This window comes from Lepidothrix coronata, unplaced genomic scaffold (genome assembly GCF_001604755.1).
Source record: "Lepidothrix coronata isolate B3197 unplaced genomic scaffold, Lepidothrix_coronata-1.0 Scaffold28, whole genome shotgun sequence".
In the NCBI taxonomy this organism is placed as follows: Eukaryota; Metazoa; Chordata; class Aves; order Passeriformes; family Pipridae; genus Lepidothrix; species Lepidothrix coronata.
In genome coordinates, this window is record NW_016690208.1 from 326,134 (window position 1) to 347,578 (window position 21,445).

Genomic DNA, 21,445 nt, shown 5'->3' on the forward strand with positions numbered 1-21,445 from the left:
ATCACTGGGGGCACAGTAAGCAAATCCCACGTCTCTGGAGAGGAGCGTTCCCGGCAGTTCCAGCACACAGGCAGGTCTCCATCTGTGGTTGTGCTGAGCCAGGGCTCCCCTGGGCGGGAGCGGGGAGGGAGCTTTGGCTGCATTTTCCCCCCCTGGGGCTGCTGTGATATATGAGGTGCAGGTGACACTCGGGTCAAGTGAGCACCTGTTCTCCTGAGGCCTCAGGGGAGTCTTACTAACATGGGAAGAATTTATTTTAACAGCTAGAAACTGGGGGAGATTATCACAGTGCATTCTCTTTCCCTGGGAGTTGTAAACTGCTGGAATTCGCTTCTCCCCTTTGGGATGCTGCAAAGAAACGAGGAGGAAGGGTCTCTCTACAAGGGCAGGAGAAAGGGCTTTATGCCAGAAAGCTGGTGTCTGTGTTAGTTTTAATTTGGATTGCAATAGTCAGGAGATATCCTTAGTTCGCAAACAATAACCCATTTCTCCACCACAGAAGCTGGAGTATAGGGCTGAGTCCATTTTACTTTGCCCAGAAGGTTTGGGATTTTTGTTAAGACAAGGGATGGCTTCCTTACAAAGACCTTTTGGAAAGCAGGGACTAAAACCATTCTTGCATATACACATTGAATGTCTCAGCACATTTGGCTGCTGCAAGGTCAAAATAAAGGATTATTATCCTTGGCAGGTAAGTGAAGAGGTGAAGCCCCTTTTCCTCTTTCATCTGAGCCTACAAAAGTCAGGATCCCAACAGCACTGCCTTCCCAGTCAGTCAATAAAAATACCCCATGCTATGTGGAGAGGTGTAGGAAAGGTCCTGCAGGTCACCAGTCTGGGTTCTGAGGGAAGCTGATGGTATTTCCATAGTTTGTGTAAAAATTAATTGCTTGTCTCATGTCAGCTCCCAGTGACTGGGCAGGTATTGCACAAACCCAGCCCGGGGTCAGCAGCCTTACAAAACATGTCATGTTCTGTTCTTAAGTGATCCTGGAGATGGGAGAAGCCTGTTGGACACCAGCAGTCCCAGGGAAGAGGCTGAAATGGTGTATTTGGTCACATCAGAACACTGCAGAGAATTTCTGATCTCTTTGTAGGAGCGGTGAGAAAGGGAAGCCGGGGGGGGGGAAGTAGAAAATTAATTCTTTCCCCACTTGTCTTTAAAATGTTGATTTTAGCTGTTGTTTGAAAATTACTTTCTTTTGACATTGCCTTAAATGTTGTCTTTTACTCAAAATAGTTTTAAATGGTAAAAAAACTCAACAAAAATCAAAATGAAACACTTTCCCTGACCCTAAATGGGAGTCATTTTGTTGTTCTGGTTGATTTTTTTCTTTTTCCTTTTCAATTTGCTAAGAAAGCTGTTATTCACCAGCCCTGCTGGAATCACTTCTCTTCTCTCACTTCTAGTGCTGGTACTACTGGCATCAATTCAGTAGATGAACAGAGGATTTCAGTCTCCTAAAGCTGCCAATCCTGCACCTTTCAGAAATGCCAACTGCACTTTCTGTGATAGCTCTGAATTACTGTGCTACTGCCTCGGAGCCTGGAAGCCCATGGACAGAGCCAGCAGCAGAATCCAGGCTGGAAAGCCCAAGCAGCTCCATGGGTATCAATCATGTACATCTTGTTTTACACAAGGGTCAGTTGAACACATCCCAGTCTCTCCTGATCCCCAGATGTATGTAAGGATCATAAAAACAGCTCTTCGTCCTCGACAGGAGGACTCAGGAATTGGGCAAAGGACTTGGCTCCACAGGAGAGTGGCTGACCCAGTGACTGAGGGGAGCTTGCAGCAGCACACCCTCCTCTGTGCGCTCAGAGGTGGGGAGAGGGAAGGTGAAATGTTTCTCAGAGTGTGACTTTTGCCAGATGAGCCTCTGCCTTCCCTGCCAAGAGTGCCTGGTTGAAAGGAGCAGCACCTTCATATCACTGTGACTGCTGTTCCTTCAGCAGTGCCACTCTCTTGAAAATGGCTGTTTTCCACTGTGGAAAACAAAGCAATTCCAGTGCCAGAGTCCTCCAGGAAGAGTCACTAAACAGAGGAAAGATGACTTTCTGCCCCGGGGATTCCCTCACCAGCCAGTCAGCACTGATCCCCTGTGGTCCTGACTGGTCAGAAAAAAATCCCTAACACCCTCAAAGCCTTCCCTCAAGTCCATGTGTTCCCCCCACACTCCCATGCACACCCCCAACCATCCCACTGATGCTGAGAAGGGGTGGCTGTGGTAATTAAAAGGTAGCAAAGCTCCTCCTGCATGAATAGGGGACGAGTCAATACAGTTCAATCTGCTGCTGAATTGGCTGCAATCAATTCCTCTTTCTGCCCGTCCAAGGCTGCAGCTGTAAAGTACTCACAGCCTGATCAATGGTGACCTTGAGAGCAATGAAGAGACAAAGCCACGCTGCAAACAGGGGGAGGGATGGAGAGGAGCCTTTGGGGAAGGCAGAAATGAGAGGGAAAGCTGAGCTTAACCTGCTTCCAGAGCAAGGCAGAGGTGCAGCCCAGGCAGCTGGTGTGAGCCAGCAGCAGTTGGCCACCCGTGGGCATGTGCCCTGTTTTATTCAGCCCTGCAGAAGGAGCAGCAATTATTCATCCTGCTGATCGGCTGCATCGTGAGGAGGAGGGGGATTCACCAAGGAGTAGGATGGTTCTTGCCCAAAAGATTTTAGAAACAATACTATGGAGTGATCACTACTCCCTATCCACCATCTCCATCCTGCAGGGAGATCAGACTGAAAAAATTAGAGAATCATAGAATGATTTTTGTTGGAAAGGACCTTAAGGATCATCTGATTCAACCCCCCTTCCATGGGCACAGACACCTTCCACTAGACCGGGTTGCAAGTGAAATGTTTCCCTTTCCATGGCAGGAGGGTTGAAATTAAATGATCTTTAAGGTCCTCAGAAGCTGGTGGTGCCAGACATCCAAGGCATCCCAGTAACTTTGTTTGGCCTTAGGATGAGTCTGTCGACCTCAGGCAGCTCCTGCAAAGTTGTCAGAAGACATAAACCAAGATTGTGTCCTAGCACTTTCCCTTTCTGACCAGCCCCAACCCAATCACCAGCAATGAATTAATAATTAATCAATCACTCCCTGATTTCATTTTCAGCTTGTAAGATGGAAAAAAAAAAAAAAAAAAAGAAATGGGATCTTAAAATAATGCTCTGCAGTGGGCTGTGTCTGTCTCTGGCAAATGCAATTTAACTGCCTTAATGAAATGCTAATTGGTAGAAAATATATATAAAAACCATCCTGAATACTACTCTAATTGAATTTCCTTTTTCCAGACCTACAAAGCAAAATGCTCAGTGGAGAAAGAACAGTAAACAGACTCAAAGACTGTCCTTTTCAAGACGGGGTAAAAATCACAAAGAACTGCACAAGGGTTCACTGGGAATAACACCATTGTTGTTCCTAATTGTGTGTGTGTGATGTGTGCATGTGGCAGAGCTAAATAAAAAATGATGTTTATGAAGAGCTGCTGCTCCTTTGCTGATGGACTGGAGGCGCTGATCCGACAATTAAAGCATCATCTCAGTAATAGCCATAAATAAACAGGCAGCATTAGAACAGACTCGCAATAAAGATGATATTAAAAGTAGAACAAAATGAGAGGCAGCACTGAATGGGGAAGGGTGAAGTGTAAGTCACATTGATCTGCTTTTTCTCACTGAGGGTGAGGAAACAATGAGCTGTCCTTACCAGGGCCCCCCAACACTCACCAAAGCTGCTACAAAGGAAGAGCAGGACAGGCCTCCAACAAGGGGGGACAGGTGTAAAGGGCTTTTAGTCAGAAAAAGTGAAAAAAAGAGTGAAGGGGACACAATCAGGGGATGATCAGACAATTTCTATGGAGGCTTGTGCAGGGAAGTATTGATTTGACAAAATCCCAGCTTCTTGCAGGCCAGGGTCAGCCCTGACCCATCTTCTACAGTTCATAACAGTTTAGAATTGTCAAGTGTGACACTGTCCAAGTGCCAAGTTCCCAATTCCAAGTTGTAATGACTTTTCATACAGAAATGAAAAGAGTTTAGAACACTAGAAGAGCTTAAGGGGAAAAAAACCCAACAAACCCCAAACCACTCAATTCCGAACACAAAACACCAACTGACCTGACACACATACTGGCCATTCCCCACAAATTACTGACCCGGGAGCGCTTCTGAAGTTAAAAGTTCTTATTCTCTTTTGAGAGGAAAAAGGTGCTGATGCTCTGCAAACACTCTCCCCCGACCTGAGAGAGCAGTGCCCTCTCCATAAAGGGCATCCTCGACATTGCCACCGGCAAAGCATCTCCTGACTCTTTAATCTTGCACCAGGTTTCTCAAGCAAGACCCCAGCAGCGTTGGCAGTGTGGGTCCAGTGCTCCACCCAGGCAGCAGGTTCCACGTGCTCCATCAGTATTACTATCTTTAAACCCAGCTTGTCAACACAGCACCTTCCTGGAGACTCTAAATGCCTTCGCAAATAGCCTTTCCAGCTGAGTATAATTACCTTAATTAAAACCCCACCTCATCCTTCTGACTGGAAAGGTTCATGTGTTTGCCTTAATGATCTCGTTAGCAGCAGGAGTGGAAAGTCCTTCAGCTCCTCTGCCAGTGGGCTGAGACCTGGATAGACATGGTCAGGAGAGTCACACAGGTGCCTCTGCTCCTCTGGGGGGGCAGTTTTTGGGCTGAGGGAACAGGGGGGTGACAGAGGTCTCTGTGTTCTCCCTAAGCACCAATAATTTCTGGCTGCTGCTTTCCTCAATGAGACAGGAACCTTCCAAACCTCCAAAAGCTGGATTTGGCCGTGTCCTGATGCCAGGCCAGGGCATGTCTTGGCTGTTGTCTGTGCCTGGCTGGGGACAGAGAGCAAGGTAACAGTGGCCACAAGGCAGCAGAAAATGCCTTTGCTGTGTGGTCTGGAGCAACCAGAGGTGTTTCTTCTATAAACAGCAATTCAGTTTTGCCTCTGCTTTCCACAAAGTCCTTAAAGTTCACAGAAAGCAGAGAACAACCACTTTTGACTTACCTTCTGTCCTCTTCCCATGGCTATATCTATGCAAAGTTAACCCCTCTCTTCCTCCAAGTCTTGCCTCCAGCCTCGTGAAGGACAGAAAAAGGCCTGATTCTATTTACTCTGTGTTAGCTAATATGGCTCATGGGCAGCAGATTATTCTAAAAAGGTCATTTCTGCTCACCATTCCCTAATCCTTATTCCACTGTTGGAGAAAATTTAATTTTCTGAGGAAGGGTACCTCAGCTTCTGGGCTGTAGGCTGTTAGCATGAGGCAGCAGCACAGTCTGGCTTGAGTGGATGTGGGAGATGAGATCCTGGCTGCTTCTTCCTCCTCACTGGGTGTGCAGGCAACCAGCACTGCTTCTGCTTCCTTGCTGCCATGAAAATTGCCTTATTGAATTTTTAAATAAACTGTGCTGGTTGGAATATCTAAAGAGCCTTTGCACAGACCCTGATGGGACTTTTTTTTTTTTTTTTTTTTAAATTAAAAATCTTGGCCTTGGGCAAAATGGAAATGTCTTCAGATTTGCAATCAGTGCTCATGTAACATATCTGAAATGCAGTTTATAAGCTGGTGATTTGATGGGATTTGCTCCTGGGGGCCGTAAGGAATGGATTTGTGGAATCTCGGAGCCCAGGGTGGCATGACACAAATTGCTCCCAATGACCATTACAAGGCACGAGGGGAGAATGGGAAAGAGCAAGAAAAGAACAATCCAGTTCTAATCACAAGGGAGTGACATTGTCCTCTCCTGCCAATCTCTTCCTCATCTTTGTGTTTAACCCACCAAGGTGTCCACTCTGTTCCCAAGTGGAAAACTACTCTGAGCCCCAAGAACATCCATCCCTGTGCACCATCCACCTGATAGAGGTGGGAAATTAGTAACTAAACACCTGCTGCTAAATGCTGAATAGAAACTGTCACAGAGAACCTGGTGAGGAGAAAAAGGCTTGAACTTTGTCCTGAGGCAGCTCTCCCCAGTCACTGAGCTGGATCATCTCATTAGCTGAGGTCAGAGGGAAACCCTCCTGGAGGAAGGTCTGGGGAATGGGGGAAAGTAGTGAGAAAAATACCTGGCCTGGTCGTTCCTCTCTCAAGGATACAACTCCAGTGGCTATGCTAGGGGTTAAATAGATGACCAAGTGACTAATTACGCTTGGGTTAAACAGATAACACCAGAGGAAGGAGTCACTAAGTGAAGACAGGACTGTGTGTTGGGCAGATGAGGGGAGGAGGTGATCAGAGAGGTGCAGGGAGGCCAGAGCTGTGCAGGAGAAGTGGATGATTGAGGTAATTTGCTGAGGCCTCGTCCAGAGCATGCAAAGGTAGGTGGTGCAGAGGTTCCTCAGTCGTGGCTCGTGCAAGGCTGGGAAAGCCATACACCATTGTGAAGGGATGGGTTGGAATCAGACACTTCTGTGGTATCAGCTCTGGGATGGAGCCCCCTGACTGCAGTTCCTCCTCTGCACCTCCACACCAGGCACAGTCCCCTCCTTATCCTGGTGGGATCATCTCACATGGAGGAGACATCCACCATCCCCAGGGGCCACAGAGGTCCCAAGTCCTGGAGCACTTGGGAATCACACCAGGCCACAAAGAGGCTGTTGCCCTCACAGCCTGTAATTCAGACTCAAATCACCTTATTATTTTTCTCAGCATGGCTAATCCAAAGGCACCACTGATCTCTCCCAGCCCACACCAGTTCAGCACCAGCCTTCTTCCCTCATTCCCATCATGTCATCAGGTACTGAACCCCGACTTCCCAGAAAGCAACTTGCTGATGGAGAGTAGAGAATAAATATTTTATTTTCCTTTGCTTCTGCATGTGACCTTTGCTTCTGCTTTATTAAACTGCCTTCACCTTGACCCATGAGTTTTTTGCATCTTATTTTTCCCCCTTCTCCACCCTGCTGATGAGGGAAGTGATCGAGTGGGTTGGTGGGCACTTGTTCAGCCAAGGTCAGCTCACCACAAAGAGCAGAAGAAGCAAACCAAGTAGGTTAATGTGTCTTCTGGAGGTGGTGAAGTCTCCATGTCTGTCTCAAAGGGTTTGCAGCCTCAAGGCGAAGTCATTTCTTCACAGCTGAGTTTTGCCTCGGGCTGATGTTGCATCCTGAGATGAAGCAGAAGGAGGGACAGGCTCATGGGCAGATTGTGCAATTCTGGGGAGGTCAAAAGTATAGGAGTGTGGGGGAATCAGAGCTGAGCTGTAGGGCAGGGAGAGGAATGTGCTGGAGGGCTCAGAAGTTGCACAGTGCTCTGGGAAGAGGAGCAGGTTGGAGCAGAGCCGGGCTCCACGGTTTGGGACAGGCCTGGGAAACATTGTTTTTTTGCTCTGCCTCTCCCCCAAAATGGTAAATGATGCTTATCCATCATTATTATGTCACTGTGCAGGGAGATGGCCCAAGGGCTCTGCTGAGGACAGCAGGCTGATGCATAAAGAGGCACCCAAAGATGAGCTCACTTCTTTCACATGGAAAAGGAGTGGGTAAAATCTTTGAATCTCTGGAGACAAACAATTCTGAGTCTTGGTAGCTTGAAACTCCAGTTTTCAGCATTCATCATTCTTGTAAATACAACTGACTTCATCTCACACTGCCAAGAGCTGTTTCAGGGCAGTTCATGCCTCTCTATGACATGTCCTTAGGAAATATTTGGTTTCTTGGTTGAATCCAGAAGCAGGTTGTGTCTGATTGGCAACCCAGTGGCAAAATCACTTGTGACCCATTTAAAGATACACGCAAACTGATTAATCCCTTTACCTCATAATAAAATTGCCTTAAACCTTCAACATCACAAAGGGACAAGATCCCTTCACCCTGTGGCTGCAGGACTGTCCTGAAGTTCAACCCCATGAGATGCTGCCTGGCAGACACCTCTCTGACTTCCATGAGGAGTAAGGTATCCACCAACAGGCTGGAGAGGACTTTTTCTGGAGGGAGGAAAAGAGCAAAGGTAAATATGTGAGACTATTGGAGGGCTTCATCATCCTCCTGTCTAGAAGATATCTCTCCATTGACTCTATTTAAAGTCAGCCTCAGGCTTGTGGGCTTGGAGAGCTTTTAGCAGATGAAAGAACTCACTCATCAGGCAGAGGTTTTTTGATTATTTTTTTTTTCTCTCCCCGGCTCTCCCAGGTCTGTTTTAAAGCCATTTCAGCAATTGTTGAAAACTGTCAGATGCCTTTGACAGATCAGTCCTTTCACGTGGAATTTGCATGGCCTGTTGGCCAATCAAAATGCAAATTGGGGCTACATTCAAAACACAAGCCCCCAATTTGTCTTCAAAAAGGCTGCTGGAAAGTCATGAAAGCAATTTAGCTGTTCCTGGGACTGCACCTTCTCTGCAGCCTTTAGTTCTGGCAAAGCTGCTGGATTTGGGAATGTGTGTGCGTGTCAGGGTGTGTGTCTGTGTGCTACAGGCGTTGTTTCCAAGCTCTTGGGGGTATAAATCTTCCCCTCTGACTGAGTGAGATTTATGGCTCAGCCACGGGGCTCCCGGCACCTCCCGGCACCTCCCAGCACAGCGTTGCTCCTTGGGATCGGGACAGTCTCTGGGAAGGGCTTTGGGAAGAGGGATGGACACTCTCAGACTCTCCTGCCCTGCTTCCCTTCTCTTCCTTTTCCAGATGGCATCGTGGTTTGGTGGCAGAGCAGAGGCCTGTGCCAGCAGCTCACACTGTGGCAATAATGAGAGCCATTTAATGAGGGCTGAGTCAACAAGAAAGGGCTTCCCTTTCAACAAATAAACACTGTTACTCCTTCGCCTTGTTTTTCCCACCAGGAGCTTTCTGCTGAGGGAAATGGCCAGCTCGACATCACAACAGATGAGCATCTCTGGTTTAACTCTGGGTTAGGTACAGCTGGCATCATGGTGACACTGGCTTTTCCTGCCCCTCAGACTGGTCAGCTGGGCTGCCTCTGAGCCCTGCTCCCAGCCAGAGAACCCAGTCTGAGCCTCTTTAACTGGTTTTCTTTATTTTTCCGGTAGAAAACTATTTTTTTTTCCGCTCCTTTTAACTTTCTGAGGGAAAAGTTCTACTTTGTCTGAAAATAATTCATCTCCCCTGAAAATACCCCCTCCCCTCGTAATAGTCCTTCACTTCTGATTTAAAGCCACCTTGCAAAGGTGGTGTGAGGGGATTTGTTTTTAATGAGAACTAGAAATGCTGTACACAAGACAAAAAGCCTGACCAGCCCATTCTTTAGCTGGAAATGTCATTGTTTCATGCAGACTCATGCATAAAAATTTACCTATATTCTTCTTAAATGGGTCTGGGGGAAAAAGGCCCAGTCATCTGTTATCTACCCATGGAGTTATCTATTTCTATCAGTTATAGCAGTTGTACTGAACCCACTGTCATCCCATTATGAACCATTTCTTACCCCCGCAGTCCCAGACCTGGGAATCTGCAGATTCTGCCACACAGGAAGCTTCCTGGCATTACTCAAAGCTGGAAACAATCTTCCAGTGAACTGAGTTCACTCCAAAGAAAATTCATTCACACTTATCAAATTTGGTTAATAAAATAAAATGGGTAGTGCAAGATTATTTGGAGTGATTTTTAAGTGTTCCTCCTCTGCAAATGAATAGTTTTATGTCCCCCTCCTTCCTTTAAGGCCTGGATTCTCCCTTTCCCTGCAGTCTGCCTCTTGTCTGGCTCACCGAGGCAGCCAGATGGTGTAATTTGCAGGTACCTCCACAGCACTCACTTGTCTGACATGCCTGAACTGATTGAAACATGCACAGAAACATTTGAAACCTCACTGAAGTGGTCTGGATAAAGCCCTGGAATGTGATAGATCTGGGAGAGGGACCAGGTATGTTCAGTGCTGAAGACTGCACAGCACAAGAATCCATGGGAAGGAGTTTGTGCCTGCACATGTGGGCATGGGGATGTCACTGAGTGTGTGTGATGGCTGTGGATCTTCACAGGACCACTTGGCAGGAAATAAATACAGTCTGGTTGCCCCTGCAACATCTCTCCCTGCATTTGCATGTAGGTGTGTGTACCAGCAAGTGTATGATTCTGTGATTCTGTTCATGACTCCCCCCTTCCTGTGTGTCTCCCCACTGTGCGTATGTGATTGTTGTACATGGATCTCATCACATCACAGAATCACAGGATGGTTTGAGTTGGAAGAGACTTTGAAAATCATCTCGTTCCAACCCCTCTACTATGGGCAGGGACACCTTCCACTATCCCAGGTCACTCCAAACCCCATCCAACCTGGCCTTGGACACTTCCAGGGATGGGGCAGCCACAGCTTCTCTGGGCAACCTGTGCCAGGGCCTCACCACTCTCACAACAAAGAATATTTTGGAAGTATTTTCTCTCTTCTTGTGCCTCTCCTTCTTTAGGAGTGTGTTTTCAGATGTCACACAGCTCTAAAGGTAAAGGGGTCAGTGTGCTGGGTCAGCACTGAAGAGACTGGGACCAGTGGCTGATGAGGTTTCTGGGAAGAGCTGCAGAAGAGTCTGGGAGTGAAGCTTGGTGGAGACACTTATGAAGAGCAGGTTGTCGAGAACTGGTCTAAAATGCCCCTTAACATGAGGACAGTTGGCCCTCAATATCTGTTTCAATACTTTCCAGGGATAGACATCTCCTGCCACTTAATAAAGCCTCCCTTGAAAATACATCTATGAACAACAATATCTTTGTAGTCAGGGATTTCAGAAAATAGACAACAGAATTGAATAAGGCACGAATTTAAATATGATAAGAAGAAAAAAAAATTGCATTTTATTGCTGAACTGAAAAAAAGATCAAAACATGAAGCCTTCAGCTGGGACAGGAGGAGCTGAGGAATGGGACAAGAGGTGGGGAAAGAGAAGTGCCCTGTTGTGCTGGTACCCTGTCAGCACTTTACAAGAAGGAGCTCCATCTTTCTTTCTTACATGGCCTGACAGCTTTTCAGAAGAGATTTATACAGGGACAGATCGGAATATCTGTCATAGCAAACCACCATGATCAAGAGAAATGAGGCACTGGGAGGCTCTGAGCTGGGACCTCACACTGCTCGGGGCAGGGGAGAGGGTGTTCAGGAGAGGGCACAGCCCTGGGTGCTGCTCAGCACCCCAGACTGGAGGGTCCCTGGGCTGCACCAGTAACAGGGCAAGTGCTGTGGGATTTTTCTGGCTGTGTACAGGTATGCAGAGCTCACAGCTCTGTGTCCCTGCAGGCTGGAGAGCCTCCCTTTATGATCAAAGCAGAGAACCTGTCACTCCTAGGGCCCAATTCATCTCCTTCTAAGGCAGACGCCTGAAACAAGTCAGATGAATTGTGCTGTGGAATTGCTTGTTTCTCTTTCCCGGCTCCAAGGGGAGTCCAGACAGAGAGCTGGGCTGGAGAGAGCTGGGCTGGAGCTGCTGAAAGTACAAAGAGACAAATCAGAGAATCACAGAATGGTTTGGGCTGGAAGGGACCTTAAAACCATCCAGTTCCAAGCCCCGTGCCATGGGTAGGGACACCTCCAACTACATCAGGTTGCTCAAATCCCAGCCCTAATGTGCAGATGGGACATCCCACAGTGTCTGCCCTCATCCCTGTGAGCCCACTGCTGGCTCCATCCCCACAGAATCCCCCAGCTGCTCTGCTCCAGGAGCAGCAGATCTCACATCTCTTAGGAATCAGGTGGTGGAAAGGTCTGCAAAGGGCTGGGATATAACCGTGTATGAAGAGTCTTAGACAAGCTCAGGGCAACCACGCTTGGAATTTTTTGCCCAAAGGTTTAAAAGAAGTCAGGGGACCTATCACCATTTGCACGGGGCAGCAGGTCTGCTTGGCTGGGCCCTGAGCCACTGTGCTGCGACAAAGCCACGGGAGCATCTCCCAAGGACAGAGGTCGCTGGCTGGAGAACAGCAGCGTATTAACATGGAAATGACAGCAATCCATGTCAGAGCACGGTGCCCGTGTAAATCTTTCTTAGGCTATTAGCAGCTCGTGGAACAGCTCCTCAGATGTGGGACACTCATTTGCAGGCACCGGGTGACTGGTTCGCAGCCTCCCCGCGTTCCCAGGCTCATGGAGCAGATCTGCCGCGCCGAATAACCGGGAGGAAAAAAGAGGGGGGAAAAAAAAGCAGCTTGCGGTTCAGACCCCTGCTCTCTCAGTGAAGCTCCTCTGGCCCCCAGCTGTGGTGTAAATTGAGATTCCACATGACTGCTGCTCCCTGCTTTCACTGCTCGTTGGGTGCAATTTACTTGTCTCATCCGATTTACGCCGTGCACTCAGGTTTGGAGCATAAATATCCGAGCTCATATAACTATGAGAGCATCCTCTGTCTCCCGTCTCTCACACTGGCTCAGACTCATCACGTTCAGAGGAAGTGATTTTAATTTCAATGATCTTCTTTTTCTCACCCAAAGCCCCGCTGATTTCTGTGCTGAGGTCTCCAAACCACACCAGTCGAGTTTTCCTTTGGATTTCATTTTATCCTTTGATTTGAAGGGTTTAAGTGTGAATTAAGTGATACCTTGCCTTTGAGCACAGGCTCCCTTCCTAGGGGTGAATTTTAGCCTAAATGAACAGTGTGTGTGTGTGTGCATTAGGAATGCACTCCCAAAGCATGAATAAATGTTCTCAAGGAGACCCTTAACAACACACAATCTTCCAAGCAACAGGTTGCTTTACTAGGATTAACAACCTGGAGGAGAAGGATTAATATAATTGCTCCTCCTAATCGGAGCTGTGGAAAATAATTACAATGAAGTTAAATAAAACGTTTGAAAACTGTTATGGATTTAGGGGTGGTATTTAATTTTAATTTTTTTTTTTAGCTTTTAAATTTATTTATTTTTTCAAATCTCCCAGGAAGTTCCCTGATGTCAAAGAGGATGTGCAAGCATTCATCTTCCCCTCCCTCTTTTTCAGAAAGCTTTTTAAGCTCAAGTCAAACAACAGGGTAATTTTAGAGAGCAACACCCCAGTTGACCTTCCCCCATCTCTGTTTCCATAAGAATAGAAGAAGTTTTGTCAGATGAAAGGGAAAACCCACCTAACCCAGAACTGTAAGTTCAATAGTGGTCAAAAATTGCCACTAGGAAAGGTTGTGCAAACAGGGCAAGCACATGGCACTATTTCTCTCCCAGTCTTTCTCAGCCTCCAGTGATCAGCAGCTCAGGGACTGCCGGAGGCAGAGGTGTTATCTTCCACTTTAATGCCCTTGATGGATTTTTTTCTTCCATGAAGTATCTAACAGCTTCACAAAATGCATAGTTAAGCTGTAAAACTCTGCTTTTTTTTGCTTCTTTTTTTTTTTTTTTTGTGAATGCCAGAAGTTTACATGGGTTCAAAAAGTAAAGTGTGAAACCACATTACATTTCCACCTTCTGGATGTGCTATCAAGCAAACACACCTTGACAGGGAAATCTCTTCCCAGGAGACATCGTGACTTTGATATGTTCTTTTTTTTTTTTTTTTTTTAAATCCATTCCTGGAATAAACGTGTTCCACAGCAAATCTTGCAAGGAAAGTGTTTTCCTGCAATCAGCAGCCCTGCTTGCAGCACTTTTCCAACCCATCTGCAAGAGGACTGTACCTGATCAGATCAGATGTACTACAAGGTGTTTGTTCTGCTGCCCAGAAGTGGAACATCAGGAGCCACTGGACTGTGACCAGTTGAATAATTTTGAACAAATACATGGAAATAAACATAATCATCCTTATCACATTAATCACAGTCTCACAGGAAACCTTCACCTGGATTTTAGTGAATTCAGAGCCAGTTTGTTCATTACCCCTGATTCCCTGGTGATCCTGGGCAGCTGGAGCAGAATCCACCCTCCTGTAAGAGCCAGTGCAAAGCCAGAGCATCCCCTGAATGCCACTGGCACGGATCTGCCCTCTGTGCTCTTTGCATGTGCCCTCTCCAAGGTGATGTGGCAAGGTCCTGTAGGATCTGAGCAGCCAGACACCTCCCAGGCCAACCAAAACCACCAAATCCCTGGATTTTAAGCCTTTTCCACCTTACAGGTGTTTTTCTTCCCTGTCAGGCTGCCAAGACCCTCAGCAGGTTACACAGGCACCGAGGAATAACCCCTTCCCTTACGTAGGGAGGTTTTTAACTCCCTCCAAACCTCCTCACTCCAGGGAACTTGTTTTAACTCCTGCTTTTCCCAGAGCAGGAACAGCACCGGGAAGTGCAGCCTGCTGGCTTCAAGAGGGAGAGTGAGCCCTCACTTATGCTGTGAGCACCACGGGCTCTTTAAAGCCTTCCCGGTGCCAGGCTTAGTCTCTCTCTTTCCTTCCTCACTTTTGTGCACGTTTTCCAAGAGTCTGAACTGCTTTTGAAGCTGAACCTGTTAGAAATCTCTCCAGGTCAGATCCCCGTTGCTGTTTGGAGCTGACTGGGCACTCTCCCCCTGCTGCAATCCATCCTTCCCTTCCCTTCCAGCCCCACCACATATTTCAGATACCTTCAGATCCCCATAAACAGCCCTTCTGCAGAAGGAGCTGGAACCTTTTCAGCCTTGGCTGGGCTGGGAAGAGACAGAGATGCCCCCTCAGGCAGAGTGAAAAGGGCCCAACCAACACTGTGATGACAGCACAGTAAAATTCCCTGGGCTCTAAATATTTTATCTTCATAAAATAAACATAGATCTTCTCGTCATGAAATATACATTAAAAAATGTTTAAACATGTTAATTATTAAACCAATATTGATTCATATTGGATGAAGCATTAACGGGTGGAGTTTGGAGGAGGAAAATTGGCAAATGTATTTAATGTCGAAAGAGCACTTGCCACATATCAATATTCATCAGGTCTAACCACTAATAATCATAAAAGTGACAGGCCAGATTTATGGCTCCTCTGCATGAAGGCAAGTCTGTGCAAAGGGACAAACTGAAATATTAAGATGGGAGGCACAAAAATTCAATTTTTTCCCCCCCCCCAGCTCATCATTGTGATTTTATGGATAAACTGAGGATTCGTGTATAAGGGTCTGAGCAAACAGTGGGAAGACTCTTGTGAGTTTATTTCAGAGCAGGTTATCAGCAGGATATAATCATCAGCTCATGATGAGGGTAAGGCTGCCTCCTGATACAGGTGCCATCACAGTGCACAAGGAGTTAACTCTTGCTCCTGTGCCCTCTCTTTGGACATTTATTCAAAGCATCTTAAATGGATTTTCTGAAAGTGGGAGAGAGGGAAATGCATCATGTGCCACCTTTAGCATTTGCAGGGTTGAAGGTGAAGCCTGAGTTGGGGAGTTTTATGGTGCAAGTCAGTTATTTTGATTTGGGGTTGTAAATATTTCCCCCAGAGGAGAATGCCTTGCTCACTGTGTCTGCAGGAATTCTTTTGCAGCGTTTTTTTTTCCACTGCAAGCTCTATAATATGTTGGCATCACAGAGCAGACAGAGAAGAAAGGTACCGGGGACTGAAATTTCCAATAATATGGGACACCTGCCAAAGGTCCTTAATTTGGTTTGGTTTTAAATGTCCATCAAAACCACTCAAGGAGGAGGAATCCTGATGTAAATACAGTCTCAGGACATTCCTGGCACTGTTGACTGGGTCTGGCTTTTATTTCCCTCCCCTCCTAGAATTTTTTTCCCCTGATTTACTTCAATGTGACCAGGTATACCAAGACCTGATTCCTCAATCTACAATACTGTGGGACTATGTGAATTTAACAGCATTTTTGCAATATGTGGACCCTGAAAGAACTGCAGAATTGCAGAGAGTTCATTATATTTAAAACATTTTCTGGAGAAGAGTGTCTCCTTTTTTGGTCTTCAAACAAAAAAAGCACAACGAGGTTCAGTCACTGTGTTCAAGGAGTCCAGTTTAAATTTGTTCAGTCTACAAATCAAAAAAGAAATTTGTTTTCTTAACAGCCTCCTCTGCAAACTCAGTATGGTACCAGAGAGTTACCAGGTGCTCTCTGCCTTGAATGCCAAATTAATTTAATACTTTTTATTGCCGTGTCGCTTTGCAGGACTAGTACAAGTTACAAGCAGAAAATTCGTAGAAACCTTTTCTTCTGAGGTGAAGGGGAGGGTCATACAACCACTAATGGACGAAGTCATGCCAAGGAAACTTAAATAATTTGGTTTTCCCTTTGCTGGAACTTGGGCTCAATGTCAGGGCTGGTACCTGACTGAGTTGTTGGTTAATTTACTGCAGATACCAAAGTGTGAAAGGTGGTGCACAGAAAATAAGGGTGAGGGGGAAATATCAGATTAACCACTCCACTGACCTAAACCAGGCCTGGAAACAGGGATCTTTAGTTCTTTTAGGTCCTCTCCTTTACCCACCAGCCCTTCTTGCCTTCAGAATAGATTTGGAATTCCTTTTTTTCTCACTGCAGAATATATGCCAGTACAACAGCAAATGTCAGACTTTTTCTTTGGGACAACACATCCAAAGGCCAAAACCTTTAACATCTGGCAGCTGTAGTTTTCTGTTGAACAACAGCTTTACTGTCAGTATTTATCCACTGGAGAAATGTTTCTGAGCTTATGCATGGAGATGATACACTAAATTGTCTATTTAATTTCCACTTACTGTGAGATTCAGCATACATTAAATAATATTTGACCATTAAAAGCATGTTTATGGACTCTAATATTGCTATCAGTGATATGTGACTAATACACAGCAAAGTGCATTTTGTCATGATCGGTTGATTTTCCAGTAATTTGTCATTTGTTAATCTGGGCGTTCTCTTACACCTTATCCTAATGCAGCTCCATAAGATGTGCCTATAGGGAATCCTGTGCCTTGTACAACAATATCCTTGCATAAAACTCATCCTGAGTGGGGTGATCCACCCATGGGATGGTCTGTGACACAAATCACCTGAGTGTCACTGGGGTCAGTGGAAGCATCTGGAGAGCAAGGGAGATTCAGAGTGGGAAGGTCATTCATGTCTGCAGTGTCCAGCTGGAAAACTGGACATACCTCAGTCACAGAAAAGCTAAGTTTTAGCTTTAAATTAAAGCTACAATTAACTTTTATAAGGTGCACTATTGGCCTGATCTCCTAACAAAATCATGCTTTGTGTTTCAATGTGCAAAGGTGTGAGAATACCTTTATCAGTCTACCCCACCACAGAATCCCTTCTGAAAGCTTTTGTGCTGATTGACTGTCCTTAATCAAATGTGATAAAGAGATTAACAGCCCCAAAAATAAGTTTCACGAAGAAGCTGATTCTGTTGGAGTTCCTAATTAACTACACACCCAGGGATTCGAACACAGGATACATATTCATGGAAAGCAAGCTTCATTTCCATGGAGCACAGAAGTAGCTGGCATCTTGATGGGATGTTCTCCCACTGGAAAACATCCATTTGTCAAAATCAAAATGTGCTACAGGAACAAACTGGGATTTGAATAAAATTTCAATTGAAACAGAATGGTGATAATAGAATATTTGGGGGTTTTCAGTCTTAAAGAATATTATTCCCCTTAATATACTTCTCAAAAGCCAAACAATAACAACTAACAAACAGGTGTGGATGTTGGTGATTCATAAATATTTTGCAGAATTTTCTCATCATAGGTTGTTGGAAAATCACTTGGAGTTTTAGGGGAAAAAAAAGTTCAAAAACTAGAATATGTATTGGGAGAGAACTTCCAAATTTTGACCAGAGCATTAACACTCAGGCAGAAAGCAGAGCCAGGTGCTGCTGCTCTCCTTGCCTTTGTCTTTGGCTACCTAATGCTCCTGTCCCATGGCCAAGCTGTTTGTGCCTTGGTTACCAACAGCAGCAATCTCCCTCTAGCTACCAGGACGAGACCTCTCTTGCTTTCCAGTGCTCCTCCTCAACCCCCTCCTGGATGTCATTGCAGCTACTTGAGCATTTGCTGTCTCAGATCAGGGCATTATCTCATCCAGGAAAACCAAACTGGCTGTCTCTGTGACCTGCACATCAGCAAAGATGCTCTGGGGTCATGGGGAATGTTCAGAGAGGGTGTTCGGTGCTGGGGAAGCCCAAGCCATCCACCTTGGACTGTTGTTTAGGGATTATGTGATGAAACTGGTCACTGGTGTACAACAAATTAAGGGTTAGGCTTGTTCAGATTAGGTTTATCCAGAGGACTGGGATGTCCATGACTCAGCTTCCTCTGGCTGCCCAGTTTGGTGGTGGTAACTCCTTTTGTGTGGTCTCCCTGGTGAGACTCTGGACAGCTAAAAAGCACAGTATAGACCAGATAAACTGTGTCAGAGCCCGGGCAGCAGTGAACCCGGGCTGGAATCACTAGATCCTGCAAAAATGAGCCCTAACAGGCACCATTTGGAATGCTCACTGATGAACTGGGAAATAATGACACGGGACACGCTTTGCAAATGCATTTCCCTCCTGGGCCTGAGAGCAGCCACATCGTGCCAGGAGCAATTAGGAGGTCACAGAAATGCTGTCACTGATGGCTTTCTGGCTGCCTTTGGAAAATGTTCTCAACACATAGTTAATAAGTAGCTTTCTTTGATACCACTTTGATAGTTAGGGACAGCAGGAGGAAAACAAGCAGAAGACCCAGCTCGGTGCTATTATTCCTTTTAACTTTGCGTAGCAAATGATTCTGAAGTGCTCAACACAATAACTCCCCCTTTTAAGCATAGGTTTTTCCACTCCTCTTCCTTTGCTAGGGTCTAATTTTAAGGGAGCACTTTGGGATTTTAATAACGGAATTATACACTTTGCCCACAGGTCTTTAATCTCTCGATGTTTATCCCATCAGTTGCGTCTCTGGCGAGCCTTTATCCTCAGATGTTTGTCTATTAAATTAACAGTATTTCAGAAGAAGAGGAGCCATTTGCAAGCAGTAAATCACAAGGCAGTAGCATCCACTTAGTCCTCTTGCTGTTACATCACTCAGGATATTATACACTGTTCTATATACTCAGTATATCACCGAGTTCTTCATCTTCCCTGCCACCCCCGCCCTCCTCCTCCACGCTGTCTGCAAAATGCACAACCCTCTCCGAGGCAGGAAAATCAAAAGAGAAGGAGACAGATGAGATCCGTGCAGGCAGAGAACTGGGGAGGTTTGGAGGGTTTGGATGGCACTGCTGGATTTTGGCTGGGTTGCCTACAGAGGAGAGGGTAGAGCAGAGTGAGTATCTCAAAGTGTGCCAAGAGCAGTGACTAACAGTGCCCAGCGAAGATCAGAGGGAACGCAGCAAACGTGGGGCTTCCCACCTACTGCTGGAGTGCAACCACTCCAGGGTGGAGGCAGCCCACGCTGAACAATGCATGGAGAAGTTCCTTGGTGCTGCATGACCAGAAAGAGACGGATAAATGATACAGTGAAGGAAGAGAATTAGCTGTAAAGAGGCCAAAAAAATAGAAATAATAATAATTCTGTTTGTGCACAAAGCAGAAAGGAAGGTGTGCGTCTTGAATGGCTTTGGCTGCCTTAATTCTTGGGCTTAATTGAAGGGGTCCTTCCTTAGGAAAACAACCTGCAGTGGATGTTTAGAAATATTTTCGGAGCTCAATGTGCTGTAACAGAATCATCAGCGCTGAGAAATGTTCATTTTCGCTCCTTGGATTCTTCCCATCCGGCAAATGGAGTGGGTTCAGTTTCATTTAAACATTGAGAACTGCCAGGTCCCTCGCAGAAAGCAGGCACGGTGCATCTGCAGGCAGATGGGAAACATCTCCATGTAAGCATTTATGAGATGCCTGACATAGTTTTCCTCTCACAGAAAGAAGCAAACAGATGAAAATCTAAATGTTAAGGGCAGTGTGAACGGATAATTTTGGGGAGAAAATCAGAACAGGTTGTACAAAGCAATCTGTTGCAATGACTTCTGTTTTATTCCCCTGTTGACTTCTTGCTTCCTCCTCTCCTTGCTGTCACCTTTTACAGTATATCCATGCAGACATCCCATTTTCTAAATTAAAACTCTCTTTGAACCAAATCAGAGTAGAAATGGCAAATTCCACTCATAGTCCACAACACAACACTCTGGGTATTTTATCTTCCTGCCCTCCATGAACTATCATCAAAAAACAAACAAAAAAATCTGAATGAAAAATTCCTGGTTTTTTACTGGATCATCATTTTCTCTCCATCCAGGTGCCACACCCTGACTAATCACTCTTGATTTCACAGATTTTAAAGCCCAAAGGCCTCAGCAAGGTCCACCTCCACCCTTGAAGAGGATATTTGGGTTCCTCGGTGATCTGCAGGTTAAGGGAGGTGACTGAGGTCGTGCAAACCCCTTCCAGCTCACTGAAGGCTGGGTTGTGCCACATTATACCCAAAGGATACCAGACACTGAGGTGCTGCCCTACCTGGAGGTGAAAATGGGTTATTAGAAGTGCTACAAGTAGAATCATGGAATTATTTAGATGGGAAAAGACCTCTGAGATCGAGTCCAAGTAGCAGACACAGTAGACAGATTCTTTATCCTGACTGGGGAGGAAATATGAAATGCAGACTAGATTTACATTTTTGCTCCAGTCTGGAGCAAAACTGACACCTTTCAACATTGCTCAGAGCTACTTCAGGTGAGAGATTCCCAGTTTCAGGCTCCTTCTCTGAGCTCTGGATTTTCAGCCTTGTTCTCCACACCCCAGGCCTATTCCCTAACCAGACCCTTTTCTAAATCAGCCTCTGTCACTCAGTTTGTTTGTTTGTTTGTTTGTTTGTTTGTTTGTCTCTCCTCCTCTCCTGCTTTTTGAAATTTCTCTTTGGATTTCATAAATCTTCCTTATGGAAATATTTGTGCACTTGGCACATTTCCAAGAAATGTTTAGACTTTAATAAAGCAGTTTTTGGTTGTTGTTTTTTTCCTTCCGTGGGGAGAAGTTTGTCACAATTTTCCTGAATGGCTTTCCTCCATGAAATTTTGGCAGCTGAGGAGTCCCCTCCAGTAGGATATAATTGGAAGTAGCTGCTCTGTCTGACAGCCTGGCTTTCAGAGAGTGGCCTCCAGTTTTGTAGCTGCAAATAACTGTGGGCAATTTTGCCTTTGCTTAATTGCAACAAGGTTGTTTCCTCCAATTTTTAAGTCTTTCATTTTCAGGCAAAACCAGAGCTGAGTGCTCGTGTGTCCTTCACTACAACCTCCTAATAAAAAGTGTTAAGAAAATATTCTCTGCCACTGCTAATGATTTTTCACTCACAGACTGGAGATCCAGATGCTGCTGGAAACATCTGGTGATATGATCAGCAGAAGAAAGACTACCTCTTGGTTTGGGTCATTGATAAAGCTTGGCTCTACCCAAAAGTAAATGTACAACTCCTTACTTATTCCCTCTTCCTCTTGGTAAATTTAGTAATCCTTCAAGCTGGGTTAATTTTAGTTTTAGGAATTTTAATGCTACGGAGGAACACAACCTGTATTTCAAGTCAATCCCACCTGTCCACGGGAGACTCAACCTTGCTAGTGCTCTACCCAAAGAATGTTCTACATTCTGGCCTTCAAACTCTCCAGTTATTATGATTCCACCATATTCCTGGGCTATTTT